This window comes from Balaenoptera borealis (genome assembly GCF_965194805.1).
Source record: "Balaenoptera borealis genome assembly, chromosome: 6".
Classification (NCBI taxonomy): domain Eukaryota; kingdom Metazoa; phylum Chordata; class Mammalia; order Artiodactyla; family Balaenopteridae; genus Balaenoptera; species Balaenoptera borealis.
Genome location: NC_138863.1, coordinates 20,581,658 through 20,602,750, shown reverse-complemented (window position 1 = coordinate 20,602,750; position 21,093 = coordinate 20,581,658). Strand labels below are relative to the sequence as shown.

At 48.3% G+C, this 21,093-nt stretch overlaps 1 long non-coding RNA gene across 1 annotated transcript in view; it reads left to right on the top strand.

Moving 5' to 3' along the window:
* The window catches only part of LOC309631374, a 473,017-nt gene that overhangs the window by 66,735 nt on the left and 385,189 nt on the right, over window positions 1-21,093 (top strand). The window lies entirely within an intron of this gene.

The following is a 21,093-nucleotide window of genomic DNA, read 5'->3' as shown; positions in this document are numbered from 1 at the left end:
CCTATATAGGTATATATTATAAGTGTTTCAGAAACTATGTGAAATTTCTGGAAATCTGATATGTCCTGGTATAATGTTATCAGTCATAATTCTAGTTAGTATCAAATTATTTTGTGTCACAAAGACAACCAAATTTCCTTGTCAACTCCATCATAATGAACTCTCAGATCTTCAATAACAGGCATTTTTAAGTCTTCTGTCATTGATAGACAGTTACTGTTTTACTCTGATGCTTTTGCAAATATGTTTCATCTTCAGAGAGATTCATGGAAAGGACACTGACACTCTAGAGTACAGATTTCTGATAGACTTTCAGATCATACCATTGAACTGGGTAAGAATTTACAGAACCTTAGTGAAGGAAATGATGGTTTCATAAAACTGCTAACAAAAGATCAAGATCAAGAATTAATTCCAGGGCTTCCCTGGTGGTGCAGTGGTTAAGAATCCGCCTGCCAATGCAGGGGACACGGGTTCGAGCCCTGGGCCGGGAAGATCCCACATGCCGCGGAACAACTAAGCCCGTGTGCCACAACTACTGAGCCTGCGCTCTGGGGCCTGCGAGCCACAACTACTGAGCCCACGCACCGCAACTACTGAAGCCCACATGCCTAGAGCCCGTGCTCTGCAACAAGAGAAGCCGCCGCAATGAGAAGCCCACGCACCACGACCAAGAGTAGCCCCCGCTCGCCGCATGTAGAGAAAGCCCGCGTGCAGCAACCAAGACCCAATGCAGCCAAAAATAAATAAATAAAATTAATTAATTAATTTTTTAAAAAAGGAGAGGGAGCGATTGTTTCAATGTCATGCCTTCATGGACATTAGGGTCTAGTGCTTTTAATTTTCTTTGGGGTTTTGGTATTTACCTGTAAACTGGATTAGATCCTAAATTCTCATTTCTTCCAGTATCTATGACTCCAAACTAACATTTCCAGTTTTTCTCCCATCATTTTAACTTGGAGTCACTGAGAACTAAAACTGCTCTTTACCTAAACACCCGATGACATCATCAGAGACATCTCAAACTCCAAAAGATGCTTCAACCTTGACATCTAGAAATCTTCTTCAGCTGGCTCCCCTCTGGTCTGTTGGCTTAGTGCCGTCCAAGTTGCAATTAGTTGTACTAATCATTGTTCTAATTGTTCTCTCTTTGTTGTTTTTAAACTGTTTAGGCTTTGTGTGTCTCACCGCTGTGCTATGACACCCTCCAGAGAAATAATGATAGCTTGACATCTGGAGGTGACTGCTCCCTCCTGTAAGATTCCTCCTGATGAAGAGCCATGCCTATTTTGAACACTGCCTAAGACTCTCTTCGTGGATAGCCCCTTGTTGCTCAAATATGGCTGTAAACTCTCTATAAGCAGACCTCTCCCACAAACCACCTCTCTCTCCACTCCTTGGGACACAGCTCTCTGGGAACGAGCCTTCCCAGTGCTGACAGAGTTCACACTGATGCCGAAAACCCAAGTGGTTGATCATTGATGCTTTCTAGAGAAAGATCTCAACCAAAAGGGAGAAATGTGAAAGGGAAATCAAAATGGAGTTAGTATTGCTAAGAGAGCTCTCTAAAATGGATCTAGGAGGCCATTAAGGAAGTGTGACTTATGCATGTCTCAGCCTGGATGGAATCTGACCTTTTGATCCGATGTTAAGTCATCCAAAACATCCGCCAGAAACTCACTACAGCCTGTCTAGTTATTGGACCCTCACCCTAAAACAACTCATGAGTCCTTAAGGACAAATATTTTCTGACTCGAGTCAGAGTCGATCACAGTTCTCGCCAGGCAACTCTTAAAGGACCTTGCGGTTTTTTGTCTTTATAAGCCCCTGACTCTTTCTCTTCCCCGAACTCTTCTGCAATTACCCAGATCTGTGCCTTCCAAATTGCAATTTTTAAAACCACAAATAAGTTCTTTTCTTATTTGCAGCCTCTTGCATCATCGTCATTGTCATTGTTATTATTTTGATTGACACAGATAAAATAAAACTGTGGTCACTGGGTGGCCTTCCTGGGTCATTTAAAACAATTGCAAGTTTGCTCTAGGATCTTTCCCTGCTCTTGCATTTCTGAGACTCCTTTGCCCTTGGGCTGCTAAGGAGCTTTGGCTGCTGGGAGGGAGGAACTGGGGGTCACTGGCTGGATCATTTTTCCTCCTTTCCCTCTACTTCCTGTCTCTCTCTTCCACCAGCAGCAGCAGCAGCTGTTTCTCCTCTGTGGCCCCAGCTCCATGTGGGAAGCCCCCTGGCATTGTCTTAGCTCCTGCTGGGAGTAGGGTGGCCAGATTTAATAAGATGCAAGGCACTGGTTAAATGTGAGTTTCAGATAAATGGAATAAAATTTTATATTCAATTTTTATTATGGTAAAATACACATAACATAGAATTTGCCATTTTAATCATTTTAATGTGTACAATTCTGTGGCATTTAACACATTATATACTAAACTTCTTATACCAAAAGTTATTTATTTCTCTGAAATTCAGATTAACCAGCGTCTTGTGTTCTGTGTGGGAACTCTTGCTGGAGAATCCTTGCTCCTTCAACTCCTGGTGCTCCCGCTAGCCCAGGGAAGTTTCTATCACCTCTGTAACCAATTTCCTGCTTTCAAGTCTGAATAAAATACCTAGAGCGTGCCCCGCCCCCGCTCCCCGCCTACTGATGGACTCTGAGAAATATCCCCTCCCCAATCACTAAAGGGATCAAAAGAAGGTCCCCAGTAAGATGAGCGGTTCCTGGGAGGGCCCCCCATCCCCCCATCCCCCATCCCCCCCCATCCCCCCCAGCCCTGCTCTATCATCAGCCCCATTTTTCTCAGCAGCTCTTAATCCTCCTCTGTTCCAGAAACTGCCAGGTGTTCTTCAGTCCTCAGGTGCACCCCTACCCCATTGCCTGGGGGAACTGGTTCCACGTGTCTCTCCGCCTTTTGTCACACGGCCCCTCCCCCCGCCCCGCCGCCCGTCCCCCATCCGCCCACCTGCCTTCCTTCCTCTCAGTCCTCATCTCCGAGCCCTTCCTGTTGCACGTCTGGCACGTCCCCTGCGTCTGCAGCCTCTCCTGTTCCCTCCCTGCCCCCTTTCAGGACATGACAAAGGGAAGAAAAGGGTGGCCCTGGCTGCATTCACTACTTTTATTAATGAATGCGGGAGCGAAAACAGCTGGCCCTGCAAACATTTCTGCTGAGCTGGCCTGTTGCAGAAGGAGACGGAATCCCAGCGTTGTGGTTTTGGAAGGGCCCTTTGGAGCTAACTAACCTCACCCCTGGACGATACGGGGCACACCGCCCTAAGTCACCCACACCAGGAACGCGGGGCGAGAGGCTCTCTTGCATCCCTAGTGCTGGAGTGAGCGCTGAGGTTAACAGGTCAGCCTTCAGAATCTAGACAAGTGATTTTTTTTTTTTCTTTTTTTTGCGCCCCACTCATTCCTTCGCATCCTCAGCGGATGAGCGAGGGTGTAGGAAGTGGATTAGCGTCCCTCAGCCCGTGTGGCCCAGCACTGCTCTGCCTCCCGACGGGATAGGTGTAGAAACTGAAGCATCCAGAAACTTTTAGAGCAATTTGCCTTGCCTCACCGTCCAAGCGCATGATCGTTTTTCTAGTAATTCATTTATTATTGTATTTTACAGGAGGAGGTCTGTGATGAATTGGGGGGGAAACTGGTCTTTCCTTAGAGGTAATTTGAGAAGCGGCGTTTAAGAGCACAAACTCTGGCGCCGAGTCTGGGTTGGGAAAGAGGCGACGTCCTAAGGCACATGACTTCACCTCTCCCCGCCGGGATCTCAGTTTCTCCTCTGTGAAGTGGGGATAACCATGGCTCCTACCTCGTGGGATAGTTGGGAGAATTCAAATTCCCCGAGTTCAGCATAGGAGCACCCAAGACTGCCTGGCACAGAGTGAGGGGCACGTGTGCTAGCCGTTCCTAATTCTTGGGGGCTTCTTGACGAGTTGATTAAACCACCAAGATCACTCTCCACCGACCCTCTTTCTGGAGCTCTCTGAGGACATAGCTCTATTCCCACTCTTTGTTTGCTGTTATAGTGATTACTGATTCAAGTTCTCTCCCTAGACGTGGAAACGTTTCCAGCCCAACCCGCTGTCTTAAATCACAGGACAACGCAATGACCCCTGGGCTGTCGGGTCAGACCAGAGCAGCGGGTTCACAACTGAAGATGGTTGGGGAGGGCAGGGTGGACCAGGAAGCCAGGGGCAGCTACTAGGGTCCCAAGAGAAGGGATCAAGAGGGGAGAGGGAAGGGTCATAAGACCTGAATCACAGAATAGGAACTGAAATGGGGACTCTGCAAGGACAGCAGAGGATGGACCCAGGAAACATGAATGGGAGACGGTGGCGTATTTCCAACAGGCAGTCCAGCCCACTCACATCTACCTGACAAGTGCTGAGCATGTACCTTTGCTGCTTGAGCTTCTGGAAGCTTGAAGATGTTCTTGATGTTTGACAATCCCTGTTCACAGCGCAACAGATCTTACTCATCCCAGGAAGGGATGTCTGTGCAGATCCCGTCACTTGGTGAGGAGGAGACATTACCACATCTGATCTCTCCTTCTCCAAGTGGCATTTGGTGTTTTGTCAGGAAGCTGGCAAGTCTCTGAGACCCTGAGCAACACCTGTTGTCCTGCTTGCACATCTGTACACCACCCCGATTCTCCCTTTGCTTTGGATACTCAACTGCTAGATGAAGTGGTCAACACCAGAGTGCCCACATTGCCAACCCCAGACTCATGTCCAGCTTATAGGCAGGTTGGGGTGCTTTGTACAATGTTTTTCTTTTCCTTTCCAAATTTTAAATTAATTACCAATATTTTCAGATTGGGAGAATTCACACAAAATTCTGGAGAACTGGTTTCACTTTGATAATCAGCCAGTTTGGCTACCTTGAACCCTCTTTCCTGCAAGGCCACCATTATTTGGAGCTGTGCAGCAGTTGACCTCTTTCGATAGTACGTGGGCTCTCCCTTTGCTGCAGTCCTCACCACTCCTGACTGTCTGGCCTTTTGCCTATTTAACTTACTTACATTAGCTTTCTGGTACACAGAAACATTTGACTTTGCAAACTTTTGTCCAAACTTATTCTCTCCCAAAATCCCCAATAAAATTCTTCTCTTAACTAATCATTGGGACCCGCTCTTTTTCATTTCTACTCTATACTCCATCTCCTACTTCATTCCTCTCCCCTAATCTCAGGTCAGTTGGCATTAGTGTCTGCACAGGTCCCAGAGCCTCCAAGCCTTTACTCATCCCGAGTCCACTACCTACTTGGATAAGTATTAAAACTTACAAAATGTACAAAAAGCTCTCCAGAGTGGCCAACATGTAGAAAGAACTCAGGAACTGGAAAGTGTGGTTATTGTTTTTATTATACCCTAGTTCTTCTGAGTATAGATTCCTAAACCTTTCTTGAACCCCTCCCCCCATGCCTCCCCTACGACTCAAGACTACGCTCTTGGGACTTCCCCGGTAGTCCAGTGGGTAAGACTCTGCACTCCCAATGCAGGGGGCCAGGATTCGATCCCTGGTCGGGGAACTAGATCCCACATGCATGCTGCAACTAAGAGTCCACATGCCACAACTAAGAAGTCCATGTGCCACAACTAAAAGATCCCGAGTGCTGCAACTAAGATCCGGCACAGCCTAAATAAATAAATAAATAAATAAATAAAATTTAAAAGAGACTATGCTCTTGTCTCTTCTCTGCGGACACAGCCACAGCTTTCTAACTGGCTTCTCTCCCTCTCTGTGGTCCCCTTCAAACCCTTTCTCCCCACATTGGGATCTACCTGAAATGCAGTTTTGTCCATCTTATTCTCCTGCTTAAAGCCCTCAGTGCTGCTTCTTTATTTGGGCACAAAAGGTTTCAAGATTCTTAATAGGACTTAAAAGTTCCTCCAAGACCCAGCCCGTCCCTCCTGCTCCAGCTCCGTTCCCACCATTTCCAGTCTTACCCTTGACTTCCCAGCAATACCAAACCACTAGCAGTTCCCACCACACCCCAAGCCTTTGTCTCTACCTCCATGCCTTTGTCTGTGCCATTCCAGTGGCTTGGAGAGCCCTTTGCAGCCCAACCCAATTCTTATCTGTCTCTAGACTCAGTTCCTGAGCCACATCACCTCCATGAAGCCCTTCCCATGCTGAGGTGGGTGCCTGCCCCATTGCCCTCACCCCTCGTCCCACAAAGCCTGCTTGCCTGCTCTGTTCGTGTGGCAGAACTTTGAGGACAAGAACTGCATGGGTCTAGTCTATTTTTATATCCCTAAAGCACAGTAGGGGCTTAATCAATGCATGCTAACTGAAGGAATAAGTGAAGCGATGCCTCTTATTTCTCCAGTTAGAAGGCAGCTGTTGCAGCCCAGGCCTGCCCTTTCCCAATGAAAGGTGAGTCAGTGATACGGAACAGAACTCTCGGGTGTGTAACTCCAAGCTTCGTGAAGCTGGAGGGTTCCTGCTCAGCATTTTTCTAGAGATAAGGCTTGGCTAGTGACTCATTTCACCCTGTTCTTTCTCCAGGATTTCACATTGCAGTGGCGTCTGTTTTCCATCACAGGTGCCGTGACCATATGACCTGGAATGTCTGAGGTCAAACATTCTGTCTGTGTCCTAATATATGCACCTATACTCTGAGACCTCAGATCCCAATTAGAGGTTGAAGTGTCATGGGCGCCCTGCCCTCAGCTCTTGACCCCCTGCCTGTTCACTTTTTAGGAAAGGGTGGTTTGCACCGATCAGATGAGAAGATGATTAGGAGTGTCGGGTGCAGGGAATGGTCATTCATTCAGCAGACTGTGTTGGACCAGGCCCTGGCTAGGTTCCGGGCACACGGTGGTGAGTGCAACGGTCAGTCCTGTGTGCAAGGAGCTTATGGTCCAGTGTGGGGACAGACAGTCATCAGGTACTTGTCGGACTCAGTGTGAAGCTGTAACGCTGGGAAGCACCACAGAGAGGTCCAGGGTACTCAGGGAGTCTGTAAGGAGGGGTTTGACCAAGGGGGAGCAGGCCTTCCACGAGGCTGAGATGACTGAGGAGACAGTTGAAGGAGTTGCTGGCTGGTAAAAAGGGAAGGGCCTGGAAGTGCCGGTTAGAGAGGGAGGGTCCTCAGTGGGCAGTGAGGCAGGAGATGGGTGGAGACCCCATGTAGGGCCTTGACGGCCAGTCTAAGGCTTTTTGGGTCTTTCTCCTAAGAGTGAAGGGAGACCACTTTTTGAGCAGGGATTTGAGCCGCTCATATTGTGTTTGGAACAGAATTCCCTCTGGCTGCAGTGTGGAGAGCAGACTGGAGCTGAGTCAAGCTTTCTTAAAAGGAAGGCCATAAGGAGAAATCCCCTACTGTGTCTGCCAGTAACTCCTGTGCTCCCTCCCCAGGTAAGCTCTGCCAGGGCAGGAAGAGTGGTCTGCTTTGTTCACTAATTTATCCCAAACAATGAAAACCGTGCCTGGTCCATAGCAGGTGCCCCCAAATTCCTGAATGTCTCCAAACTTTGCAAGTGCTTTAGGGCAGGTTTAAGTCAATCTCAGATCCCTGGGTGGCTAAGAAAGACACATTGACTCATTTGACCAACTTGTCCTGGAGCCTAGCATGGGCTCAGGCCAAGGATTCAAAGGATCCCATTGTCTCAAAGGGAAGAAAGAAGAATGATCAAGGAAATGGCTAAGGCAGGATAATAAGGGCCAGCTATCTTCAGTACAGAATGATGAGTTTATCAAAAATGGATCTTTGGGAGGTTCCTTGATCAAGGTCAACAAAATCTCATTTGGTACCTGCTTTCTGCAAGCTGTATGACCTCGAACAGATCACTTTAACCTCTCAGAGTCTCACTTTACTTACGTGAAAAATGGGGATGATAAGAACAGCTTTGTGGGGTTTTTGTGAGAATTAAATAAGATAATTAAATGAGATTATTTTTGTAAGTCACTTTGCTAAGAGACTGGTACAGAGCAGACCACCCAGCTACGCCTCCCCTCCCCCTCCCCCCTCCTCCTCCTTTCTCCTTTCTGTTCTTCCTCCCTCCTTTTGCTGCTATTACTATTATTAGCTAGCCAGCCTCCCTCGTGTCTCTCCAGAAAACCATTAACCATGGTTAATTAATCAATCCCTGCTTCTACTCCCTTATAATTATATAGAGTTGCCCACCTGAGAAACAGTTCAATTGCAGCTTTGCACGGCCTCATGCCTTTTGCTCTGGGGCTTTGTTTGAAACCACGCTTGCCTGTGTGTCCTCAATGGCTTAATATGTGTAGCGTGTCTGTCCTAATCAGAAGTCATCCCGGCCTTCCGGGGCATCTCATGTGTAGCTGCGCAAGACAATGTCTGCCCACCCAGCCCTCGGGGGTGATCTTCCCTCCAGGCCACTTCAGAGGGAATTTTGCATACCCCTCACAACCTATATTTTAAGTCAAATCCTTTGAAATAAGCTCTCCAGTCTGGGTGGAAAATCTCACCAGGCATTTTTATGTGAAGTGAAAACAGAAAATCTCATTCTGATAGAAAAGACCAGTCCGGGACCTCATAATCTAGTGGAGAAGGTCGGGGTCGGCCTGACCCCAGCCCCTCTTCCATGTCCTGGCCAAGGCAGTTTGGGACCCACTGCTGTTGAAATGTACCCTCGCCTCCCACTGTGGCCCAGAAGGGACTGGAATCTAATGGGATGGGGACAGAGTCATAAACAACTGCACTGCTACAGGACACTGTGCTTATCTCCGCAAATATTGACTCTGGAGGATCAAACAAGTGGCCAAAAAAACAATAATATTTTCCCCCAGAGAGAAGGTCCTGTTCCAAATGGCTAGGACCAGGCAGGGCGAACAGGCAGCAGAGATGGCACACCTGCAAGGTGAAGGTCTCCAGAGGGGGCTGCTCTGGCGGGTGGAGCCTTCAGAATCGTTATAGCCAGGAGGGAAGGAGGGAGGGGGCTCGGGTGCCCACGGGTGGCCTTGAAGGTTACCAGGCATCCCGTGTCCTGGATCAGAGTTTTCACAGTCAGGGGATTGTTCCGAGAAGCAAGACTCCCACCGTTAAGACCCCACTCAGGTTCAGCAGACATTCGGTTGGACCTGTTCTTTGGACTAGACATCCTGCCAGAGGCCGTCATGAGTGATTCCACTCAATCCTCACAGAAACCCCGTGAGCTAGGTGTGCTTACTCCATTTTGCAGATGAGGAAACTGAGGCTCCAAGCAGTTTGGTGACTTGTAGTCATCTGGTGTGTTACAGGGCAGAACTGGCACTGGGACCCCATAGAACTGCCTCTAAAGTAGGTGTGCTTGTCCTGGTTGTTTCAAGCTATGAAGTCCTTGGTGTTACAACTCAAATGCCCCTCTATACACTGAGGGTCCAGAGACCAGAATTCCGGACCAAAAGCAGGAACTGAGGTCATTTGGCTGAGCCTCTGGGTTGTTTACTATTTTGTAAAGATGTGGATGGAAATAACTATTGATTTTTCATTCTGGCTCTTGGGCAGGAGCCACAATTTGGATAGTATTGGCAAAATGCCCAATGCCACACCACAGCTCCGTTGTGTGTGTGTGTGTGTATGTGTGTGTGTGTGTATGTGTGTGTGTGTGTGTGTGTGTGTGTGTAATGGTGGTAGGGGATTCATTGTGACTCCCTTCTGCCCAAATCCCAGACTATGATACCTTAGAGTCCCACGGCCACTGATAATCATTACAATAGAGCAGCGTCCCCGGGGCCTATTTTCTTTTCTTTTTTAAAAATTTATTTATTTATCCTTGGCTGCATTGGGTCTTCGTTGCTGCGCGTGGGCTTCCTCTAGTTGCGGCGAGTGGGAGCTACTCTTCCTCACGGTGCGCGGGTTTCTCATTGCAGTGGCTTCTCTTGTTGCAGAGCACGGGCTCTAGGCACGTGGGCTTCAGTAGTTGTGGCACGTGGGCTCAGTAGTTGTGGCTCGCGGGCTCCAGAGAGCAGGCTCAGTAGTTGTGGCGCACGGGCTTAGTTGCTCCGTGGCATGTGGGATCTTCCCGGCCCAGGGCTCGAACCCGTGTCCCCTGCATTGGCAGGCAGATTCTTAACCACTGCGCCACCAGGGAAGTCCCAGGGCCTCTTTTCTATAGAAAGAAAGGGCTAGGTCATAGAGAGAGACCTCTTGCTGGGGGTGGACGTGGGGATGAAAATGATATCATAAATGAAGATAACGAGGATGGGGAAAAGAAGCAGGGAATGCAGAAAGAGACCAACGCCAAGATAAGCTACAGGGTAGCAGAGAGGAACAACAGCAGAGGAGATAGAAATCGTTGTGCTCTGACAGTTGCATAGAGGAGAGAGAAACACTACAGAAAGTGAGGAAGACAAGTTTCCTTGGAGGCAGCAGCCAGAAAGATTTCCTCCCAGGTGCACTCGGGAGGCTGTGGGTGAGGGAGGGCGTGGGGGGCTGTGGAGGGGACTCAGCCGCAGAGGGTGCTGAGCACTGGGAGACACCCCAGAGAGACAGCACTGCCGCCTCTGATGGCCCTGATGTCCTGCCAACAACCACCAGCCCCCAGAAAAGTAGTTTCCAACACGCACCTGCTGTCCATAGCAGAAAGCCAAGGGGGATGTGGAGTTGAGACGTGGGGGGAGGGAAGAAGGCTTCCACCCTCACAACCAAGGAGCCAGAGCTCTGATTTCTAACACCACCTCCAGGAAGCCCTCCCAGCCCACTGTTTAGGCTGTGGGGCTCACCACGAGCCGTCCAGAGGCTCATCGTCCCCTTGCTTCACATTCGTGGCTCAACAGATTCTAATCAGGGTTATAATTCTCGATAGGCTCTTTTATTTGTGTTTTTCGTGTGGGAGTGTATTATTTCTTTTAATAGCCTGTACATTTCTCTACTATTTCTGTTGTATCTCCTTCACAGGATCTGGTGCAGGGCTCCTGTTCTTTTGAGTATGTACAGAACTCTCTATCTTCTTTTAGCAACTTATACTTTAAAAAATTCCCATGTTTATTAAATTTGGGGACATTCTCCTGCCTATGGCTTCTATTGAAAATTCCCTTCCTACTTGAAAGCTTTTTATACTGCCCACTGTCCTTCGTGAGGTATTGACGCCCTCGTGAAGGCACAGTAAGACATTTTCAATCCCATTTTATAGAGGAGGGAACTGAACCTCAGAGACTTGCCCAAAATACTTTACCTGGCCCAAAGGTTAAAATACCTTCTACATTTTGTACCAATGTATGGTACACAAGCTGATTTTAGGTGTATTTCGAGGAACATATTTTAAGTTCTGTGTTTTGTTTTCATGTGTTAAGGAAAAGTAGCATGAAAGCACCTGTGTTTTCAGAAATATTATTACTTGAAGTATTTTATTTACGTAAAAATAAGTGAGTTGATTTAAAGATAAATATTAAAGAAATAATAATCGAGGTTGTTCAAAGATGGGGCAAAAATGAGAAGCAGGTTCCCAAAGGACTGATGTTTGGGAAACACTGCTTAGTCTCAGTTTTGTCCGCAGTGGTCCTGTCAGTGGGGTTTTACTGCCTGCCCACAGCCAGGACGAGGAGATAGGAGTGCCAAGTGAAGGGACCAGTGCTTCGGGAGTGAAACCACAGATAGGTCCAATGACCTTGAATGAGGAGGAGCTTCGTTTCTTCAGGCTGCAGTTCTTCCATTTATGCAAAGAGGACTCGCTGAGGCTGCCCACATGTCGGCATGTAGAGAGGATGGGATAATCTCCGTCTACTGTGGGCAAAGCCGGATAGAAGGGGTGTGTAGTGGGAGGAGAGGGCTGCCCAGGAATCAGAGGAGGCCAGCCTCTGCCCTCACAGAGCTCTCAGTGTCATGGGGAGATGGAGGAGACGGACGCAAGACACAAAAACACAAAGTAATGTAAACTCAGATCTTAGGATGGCTGGGACAGAGCTCCACTCCTGAATGGTGGTGTTCGGAGCAATGGATGGGGTCAGATGGGATTGGCCTTGCCTTCAGGAAGGCGCTCTACCAGGAGTGAAGCGAGAATCATATTAGCAAGAATCATATTAGAAGAGAGGTTTCGTTCCCCCAGGAAACTTCCCGCATCCTCACGCTGGCCTGTATAGAGTCTCTGAATTGAGGGTCCTCCTCTTCCCCTAGAGAATGATTCTTTGCTACCTCCAACCGCCTCAATGGCTTAGTTTCCCGACTGCCTGATTTCATCATTTCCTCCCCTACTCAAATCTCCCTCCCTTCCCCCTCAACCTCAGCTGAGCGGTGGCCCTCTCACCAGCCGGCTTCTGATTGGAGGGGAGAGGCTGTGCTTTAATTACAGAGCAAAGGAGAAACCAGGTCCGTACAGTCCTCTCCCAGGCGGGAAGGTGGAGGGTGGGCAGAAGGGCACGTTCGAACCCATGTGCCACCTCCACCCGGCAGCAATTTTGTAAGAGCCCAAACGTGCCCACAGCAACTTCATGCTTTCCCTCACTCCCTGCGGAGGCAACAGATTTCCTGGAAAGGGGAGTTAGGGCAACGAAGTGTGTGCGACAGTGTGAGAAGCTGGAGAGGACTGGGGGGCGGGGTGAGCTCTGTGTGCTCAGCTGGACACACAGATCCCTTAGCCCGCATTGCAACACGCCTTTGCGGTGGACTTGGGTTTCAGCTGTAGGAGGGGCTCAGTGTGTGTGTGTGTGTGTGTGTGTGTGTGGTGTGTGTGTGTGATGATGGGGACGGCTGGTGCCCTCGGGGAGTAGAAGGCAAGCTGAGCCTGAGCCTGTAAGCCTGCGATTCCACATGGCCAGGGCCTTGGAAAAGCTGGCTGGGTCCCTCCCGTCCTTTATTTGTTTAGCTCTGCCTGGTTCTCAGTGGCCCCAGGGGGGTGAGGGTGGGGGTAATGGGAAGATGAGATAATTGTGAGGCCCTGAGCAAGTTTGCTCAGACAGGATTGTGTGACTGCGATCCACTGAGTGAGCGAGGGAGAGAGACCCCCTGGGAAGAGTCGGGGAGGGAGAGGAAAACCAAGTCCAACAATACTAAAAGTAAACGTGAAGACTCGAAGCCAAGAATCTGTTCGCATTGAGAGGGGCCAAAGGAGGCATGGGTGAGCAATCTTTCTCCCAGTGGAGGGCCAGAGAGTAGGGGCGGCAGGGATTTGCTGGGAGGGGAGGGGAGGCCTGCAGACAGATTTAGGATTAAGAAGTCTGCTGTGTTTCAGGAGCTCCCCCATCGGAATAAGATGGGCTGTTGTTTGCCAGGGCCTGAAAGGTTTATTTAACGATTCCAGATAGAGTATCGCCAAACAGATGTAGGCTTGTTCCTCGAAAGAAAAGCTGCAGCCCATAGGAGGGGGGCAGGCCCATCTAATAGAAGCAGCAGCCCCGCTCAAATTTTTCACAGATGCTGCACCCCGCTTGAAACCTTTTCAGGGAAGCCAGTTCTCTGTCGATCGGTCCGTGGCATCTGCCTTGCCTCCTGGTGCCGCCTGTTCCGCCTTCCTCCTCCAAGAAGTCTCGGGGAGCGCCCTGTCCGGCTGAGTCTTGTCCTAGACGACCGTGTGTGTGTGGAGGGGGGAGGGCGGGTCTGCCAGGGCCTGACCAGGTGCCGGATTGAGACTGTCTTCTGGTGATGCTGGGGACTCGGACCCCTCACTGTGGGATTCTGGGAAGGAGTGGGGACCACTGGAGAGGGGACTTTCCAACAGGCATCCTGTTGCTCCCATGTAGGCACGTTCCAATGGGCGGTCAGTTGGATGCAGACTGGGAAGTAATACTCCAGGGTCTGTATTATCTCCTGGTCCTGACAGCCTCTGAAAGCCTGTTCTCTAGAATCAAGGAGGCCCTAGTGCAGGGCTCAGCATCTTGCAGACCTCAGGCCCATTCTGGCCTCCATCTGTTCTTGTAAATAAAATGTAATTGGAACATAGCATAGCCATAGTTGTTTGTTTGAATGTCATCTTTGGCTGCTTTGGGGATGGGATGGCAGAGTTGAGTAGTTGTGACAGAGACCATATGAAGCCCGCAACGCCTAAAATATTTACCGAAGGGTTTTTTGTTGTTGTTGTTGTTTTTCTTGCTAAAAAAGTTTCCTGAACACTGATTTGAAGGCTGAGGGCTGCTCTGCTCAACACCCTTCCTTCATATGCAATGGGGCTCAAGGTCCCGAACCCATCAGGGATCTCCACAACACCTTGACCTCAACGACCTCCCAAAAAAGGAGGAAAAAACTGTGAATTGTTTAATGGGTAGCACCTGTACCTGAGGCTTGGCGCTCTGCTGTGCTCTTTGTACAACTGTGAGCCTGGGAGGCTGGGATAGAGTGGGTAACCCAGTGGAAGGAAAGGCATTGATTCATTTTATCCCTATCAGCCTGTCTCTGGAGAGCAGAAGTGTCCCTCACTCCCTAGGGAATGACCGAGAGTTTGAGAAGCAGAGGATACTGGAGTGACAGCCTGGCTTACGTACAGATGTTCTCATCAGTGAGAAGGGGCGGAGGCTGTCTGTCATGCTTTCCGGAGGGGGCCAGAACAACGTCTTCTGTCCCACATGCCGTTTCTCACCCCCCTTGAAGAAGGGCTGGCCCCGTGACTGTTTGACCAGTAGAAGGCAGGGGAAGTAATACTGTGGGACTGCTGGTTGCTACGATGCCTCGCAACTTCCATCTGGCCTCTTGAAACACGTGCTCTTGGGACCCTCCCCCTTGAAACCGAGCCACTCTGAGTTTGCTCTGAGAAGCCCAAACCATGTGGAGAAGATATAGGAAGGGTGTTGACCATCCGGCTCAACTACTGTCCAAGACAGTGAGCAGCGCTCTTGGATGCCCAGCTCAGTCAGGCAGACCCAAGTCCCAGACTCTGTCTACTACATCCACATGGGAGAGCCCATGTGACAATGACCCAGCTGAGCCCGGCCAATCCACAGAACCATGACTGATCATACACATAGCTGCTTTAAGACTTAAGCTTTGGGATGGTTCGTTGCACAGTGAGAGGTAACCAGTCCAGGACAAAGGCAGCATGGGCCATGAAGGGCAGAGGGAGCAACTGGGGCCACACACCTTGAAGTCAGAAGCTGATTTTGAATTGAGTTCTAGTTTCTTGACTCCTCTGGGGTTGTGGGGAGGTAAGGGTTTGACATCTGGCTCTATTATATACTATTTGGGTGAACATACATGGGTCACTTAACCTCTCTGGGCTTCCTATGACATTTATGAGAATGAAATGAAGTAACACCTGGGAAAGTATTTGCACAGATTTACTGCTCTTCGTTTTGTTCTTTTCTTCTTCTTGTCACTGCACGTCATCGCCTGTTGCTTTGGCCGTGCAGATCTGCTGAACCTGCTTCTTGCAAGAGGGAGAAGGTTCTGGATCTATGCCTTCTTCCAGGTCTCTAAGGCATCTATGCTCTGATGTCTTCTTCTCTTTCTTCCTTGTTGTTCTCCAGTGCACTTCCTGGAAGCTCTGTGCCTCCAGTCAGCCCCTCCCACCTCACTATACACCAGGGAACCACCCCCCCCACCCCTTCCCATTAAGCCTGGTGAATTCCTCCCCCTGCAGACATCTTCCCAGCTGTGTTAGTGGAAGGGACTTGGCACTCTCCTGACCTCATACTGGGGAACTCTCGGCCTCATGAGCGGCAGGTAATAATAGCAGCACGACTATCTGTTGTCGAGGGCTGCGTGCCAGGCAGAGTGCTAAGGACTTCACCGTGATTATTTCGTTCACTCCTTGCAGCAACTCTCTGAAACAGGTACAATTATTATCACCTCCTTATTAATGGATGAGGAAACTGAGGCTCAGAGAGGGGAAGTAACCTGCCCCAAATGACGGAGCCAGGGAGGGGAGGGATTGGACACGAATGCAGGCAGCCTGGCTGCAGGGCCCTTTCTCTGAATTCCTCCCCCAGCCTCCAGTGGTCATATTCTCATCTGATCCTTTTCCTTTGTGTCCTCTCCATTTGGTCACTTTAGAGTCATCCAACCTGACACAGTAACTTCTAAAGGACAGGGCTACACAAAGGCCTAAGCCAGCATCTGGGGAGAGGGATTTGGTAAAGGTGTTCTGAAGACAAAGATGATGATGGTGATCCGATCAAGTTGTTGCCCTGGTACCTGAGGCTCATTTGGGAAATCATCGTAAAGCATGCAGCCTTGGCCTCTTAGAGCACATTCTTCAGTTTTCATATTGCTTGGTGGAGTTTCCAGCCATTGGATCAAAAAAGCCAGAGGTCCTCTTGCCTGTTTATTTTGTTTCAGGCCGTACCGAAGAGGAGGCGGCTGATGTCGCTCTGAGGCAACCCCCAGGGGTATGGATAGAGGGTAGAGGACGCTTCTTCTGCTCAAGCAGTACTCCTGCCTTTTCTCTCTTCCCTTCCTGCTGAAACAGCAGCTAAAACTAAAACCTCCCTAATAAAAAAAAGTGGCAACCCATGCATGCAAGATGATTTTAGGTGCTACTCAAGATGTTTAATCATGATACATGGGCATGGCATTACATCACATTATATGACACAATTCCTTTTGAAAACTCCTCCTATTCTATCATTAAAAAGATGCGCAGCTTCTTCAGTCATCAGGGGATTCCAAAATAAAACCACAATCAGATACAACTACTTACCACCAGAACGGGTACATTGAGATACAACGGAAAATGCCAAGTGTTGGTGAGGATGGGGAGCAAGTGGAGCCCTCATAAATAGTGTTTTTTTTTTAAATTAAAAAAATTATTTATTTATTTATTTATTTATATATTTTTTGGTTGCATTGGGTCTTCGTTGCTGTGCGCGGGCTTTCTCTAGTTGCGGCGAGTGGGGGCTACTCTTCATTGTGGTGCATGGGCTTCTCTTGTTGTGGAGCACAGGCTCTAGGCGCACGGGCTTCAGTAGTTGTGGCATGCGGGCTTCAGTAGCTGTGGTTCGCGGGCTCTAGAGTGCACAGGAAGTCCCCTCATAAACTGTTGATAGGAGTATAGGTTCATACATTTATTTGGCACAACTTTCTGGCTAGATCTACTAAAGCTGAGCACTGGGATACTCCATGATCCAGAAATTCCACATCTAGGTAGGGATGCCACAGAACTGTGTGCCCATACTCAGTAACTGACATCTTCTGGGAGACTAGAAGCAGCTGTGTTCATAGGAGTCAAAAAGTGGAAACTAGCCAAATGGCCATCACCAGTAGAATGGAGAAATAAAGTGTGGTGTAGTCATACCATGGCACACTCCTCAACAAGGAGAAGGAATGAACAACTACATGCAAGATCATGGACAAATTTCACGAGCCTAATGTTGAGCGAAAGAAGCCAGAGACAAAAAGACTACGTATTGTATATTTTCATTAATGTGAAACGCAAAAACAGGCAAAATTCATCCATGCTAGTAGAAGTAAGGATAACGGTGACCCTTGGTGGGGAGGTAACCAGAAGGAAGTCTTCTGAGTTCTGTTAATGCTCTCTTTCTTCATCTGGTTACAGGGGATGGCCAATCTGTAAACATTCCTCAAATTTATGATATGTGTACTTTTTTGCATGTATGTTACATTTCAATAAAATGTTTTAAAAATATTCTTCTCCATCTCCTGAGGACTTAATGGAGAAAAATTTCAGCTTGGGTCTGGCTTGCATTTAATACTTCTCTGGCTTGGGGCTTCCCTGGTGGCACAGTGGTTAAGAATCCGCCTGCCAATGCAGGGGACACAGGTTTGAGCCCTGGTCCGGGAAGATCCCACGTGCCACGGAAGAACTAAGCCCGTGAGCCACAACTACTGAGCCTATGTGCCACAACTACTGAAGCCCGTGTGCCTAGAGCCCATGCTCTACAGCAAAGAGAGGCCATCGCAGTGAGAAGCCCGTGCTCGCCGCAACTAGAGAAAGCCCACGTGCGGCAGTGAAGACCCAACGCAGCCAAAAATTAAAAAAAAAAAAACAATACTTCTCTGGCTCACCTTTTGTTAACCAGAAGAGTATACCAGCTTCAGAGGCTGCAGTAAGCAACAGCACCCAACTTGAACTGAATAACGTTGTTTTGTTTTGTTTTTTTAAATAAATTTATTTATTTATTTATTTTTGGCTGCATTGTGTCTTAATTGCGGTGTGCAGGCTTCTCACTGCGGTGGCTTCTCTTGTGAAGCACGGGCTCTAGGAGCGCGGGCTTCAGTGGTTGTGGCACGTGGGCTCAGTAGTTGTGGCGCATGGGCTTAGTTGCTCTGCGGCATGTGGGATCGTCCCAGACCAGGGCTCGAACCCATGTCCCCTGCATTGACAGGTGGATTTTTAACCACTGCGCCACCAGGGAAGCCCAATAACGTTGTTTTGTTTTCATTTTGTTTATTTTTATGGTTGCTATCTATACATGGCCATCAGTACTGCCTTTCCATTTATGGTAGTGATATTAAAAAAAAAAATAGCTTTAAGTAAAAAAGGAAAAAAAAGCAAATTGACTTACATTAAAAAAATATTATGTAAATAATAGTACAGGTGGTACTTAGTTAGGGTAAACCTTGTGAGGGCGGAGTCTGTGAAACACTTTTCAAATGGAAAAAGGCAGGGATTAGGGGGAGGGGAGAAAACCAGTTTCAACCTGTCCCCATCTCTCAAGGAGTCCTTACTGCTTAGTGCCTGGCACAGACAGGGCTCTCAGGCCGAAGGACATCACAGAAGGATTCATGAGATACGTAAAGGAAGGTATGCTCCAGGAATGGTGGGCAAAGCAGGGGGCTAAAAGCTGAGAACCTGGGTTCATTCAAGATTTATCCAGCCTCTGTGTACCAGGCACTGTTCTAGGCCCTGGGCCTACAGTGATGAACAAAACGGTGGAGTCTCAGGCCAGCCAGTAACCCGCCTGTGGTCTTGGTCAAGCCCCTCCTCTTCCCGAGACTTCAATCCATTGAGGATGTTCTATGCTTGAAGCCTCAGCAGCTGATGGCCTTTCTGGAGTAGAACTATGAAACTCAGAGTGGTTAGGAAAGGACTTGAAAAAGATGGGGTTGTTGGTGGTGAGTGGATGTGTGTACACAGGGAGGAGGGTTACTCTTAACCAGGGAATGAAGAGAAAAGAATTGGTGTAGGATCTTCAGACTCATTAGAAAGAAAAATCTCATTGAGCACTTGGCATTTGTCAAGTTAGCCTTACTTTGCCTGCTCATCTCCTTGGTTCTTGGCTTAGGAGAAGAACCTTAGGATGAAGAACCTTAAAGGAGATGGAAGGAGAATGCATCTCAAAAGGTAAGTGAGGAGCTGAATGAATGAATGAATGAGTGAATGAATGAATGAATGAGTGAATGAATGAATGCCTCTCCTATCCTCTCAGTAGATTCATGATTCATCCCTACCTTTCATCCCCAGCTGCTGGGCATTGCAATGGTGACTGAGATTGGGGTCCTGTGAGGGGTATTTCTAGAGATACTACTTTTCATTCATTCACTAATTCATTCATTCAACACATTTATTGAGTGCCTACTAGGTGCCAGGCACTATATTTTAGACCTGTTTCCTGTCCAATCTGGCAGCTACTTGCCACATATGGCTATTGAGTATTTGAATTTTGACTAGCTCAAACTGAAATGTGCTGTAAGCATAAAATACACCTCAGGGCTTAAGGATTTCGTATGAAAAAAAGGAGTGTTAAATCTCTCACTAATAATTTTTAATGTTGTCTACACCTTGAAAGGATACTTTGAACAAATTAAGTTAAATAAAGTATATATGAACAAATTAAGTTAAGTAAAGTATATATTAAAATGGGTTTCATCTATTTCTTTTTACTATATTTTAAAGTGACTACTAGAAAATTGAAAATTTCCCATGTGGCTCACGTTTGTGGTTTGCAATAGATTTTTATTGGACAGCATCATGCTAGGGTATCTCTACTCCGCAGATGCTCAGACTCTAGTGGGTGAGACCAACAGAAACAAATGTTACTGGGCTGGCACAGTATGCCAGGGCACACAAAGGAGCAGTGACCGGCAGCCTCCTCATGCCTGTCTCTTCTTAGTTCTGTCTGATCTGCACTAGACACAGCTCTAGTGATTTCCAGAAGTCCAGCTCTGTCTCTTTCACTCCTCTGCCCAAATATGCATGCTGCACCCCCCTGCTCAATTAAATGAAGCCAAATCTCCACACAAGTCAACTGGATTTCCTGCCGGTCCTCCCCCTGCCCCCAAGCCTCCGCTGGCCAAAGTGGACTTCCTCTCTCCAACCTCGCTTTCCCATTTCCAGGTCCTTGATTTAGCTGGTCCCTCTACTCAGGATGCCCTTGCTATGCCTGCATTTCCCCTGGTAGAATTCCAAGCTTCAATTTCAATTCTGATCTACCCCTGCAATCCCCGTCACCTTACCATCTAAATATTTCTCCTCCTCAAAGCCTCTGACAACCAGTTATTTGTTCATTTCACCAAACTCTCACCCATAACATTGTTAGTTCCTTAAGATCAGGAACTTGCCTTCCTGGGGCATCTAGCTCACCTTCAGGGCCAGGTGGCCACTTGGTAAGCTGCTGTTCAGTAGAATCAAATGGCTCTCAGTTTTAAAGTTAGAAAGAGCTGGAGTGGAGGGCCCTGGTGGGGGAAGGGTGGCACGGAGTGTTGAGAAATTATACTTGGGCTGGAGGTAGCTTAATGGTCCAACCCCCACCAAGAGAATCTCTTTGACAAGGAGCTTTGTTAGGCTCACAGGAGGTGGGTGATGATTAAAGTGGGGTCCAGCCTGGAATTTCCTGGAGTTGGGGACAGCTTGGATCAAAGAATCAATCTGAACAATGAAGGGAGGCCATTCTTGTCCGTCTGCATTTATTGGAGAGAGCTCTAAATGATCTTACCCCAGGACATTCTCCCACACCTGGAAAGCTGATCTGACCTAAGACCCCTGAAGCAGGGTGTTCTGTCCTGCAGCAAATGCCTCGAGATCTGTGGGTGGAGGCCCAGGTCCCCAAGGGATTATTTGTGGGGGGAGGTGGAGCAGAGTAGGCGGAGAGGAAGGGAGGTTTCTTAGTGTCCAGAAATTGCATTTCAGGTACTTATATGTTAACAAATGCTTGCAGGCTTGAGAAACTGAAATGGTCCCTAAGAGGGGCTGCTCGGGGTAGGCTGATCCAGAGGATGTGAACAGCCTCCTGACTCCTAAGTCACTGTCCCAAGCAACACGTCAGCAGTGGGACCCGAGGATGGAGGGAATTGCTGGGAGGGGACTG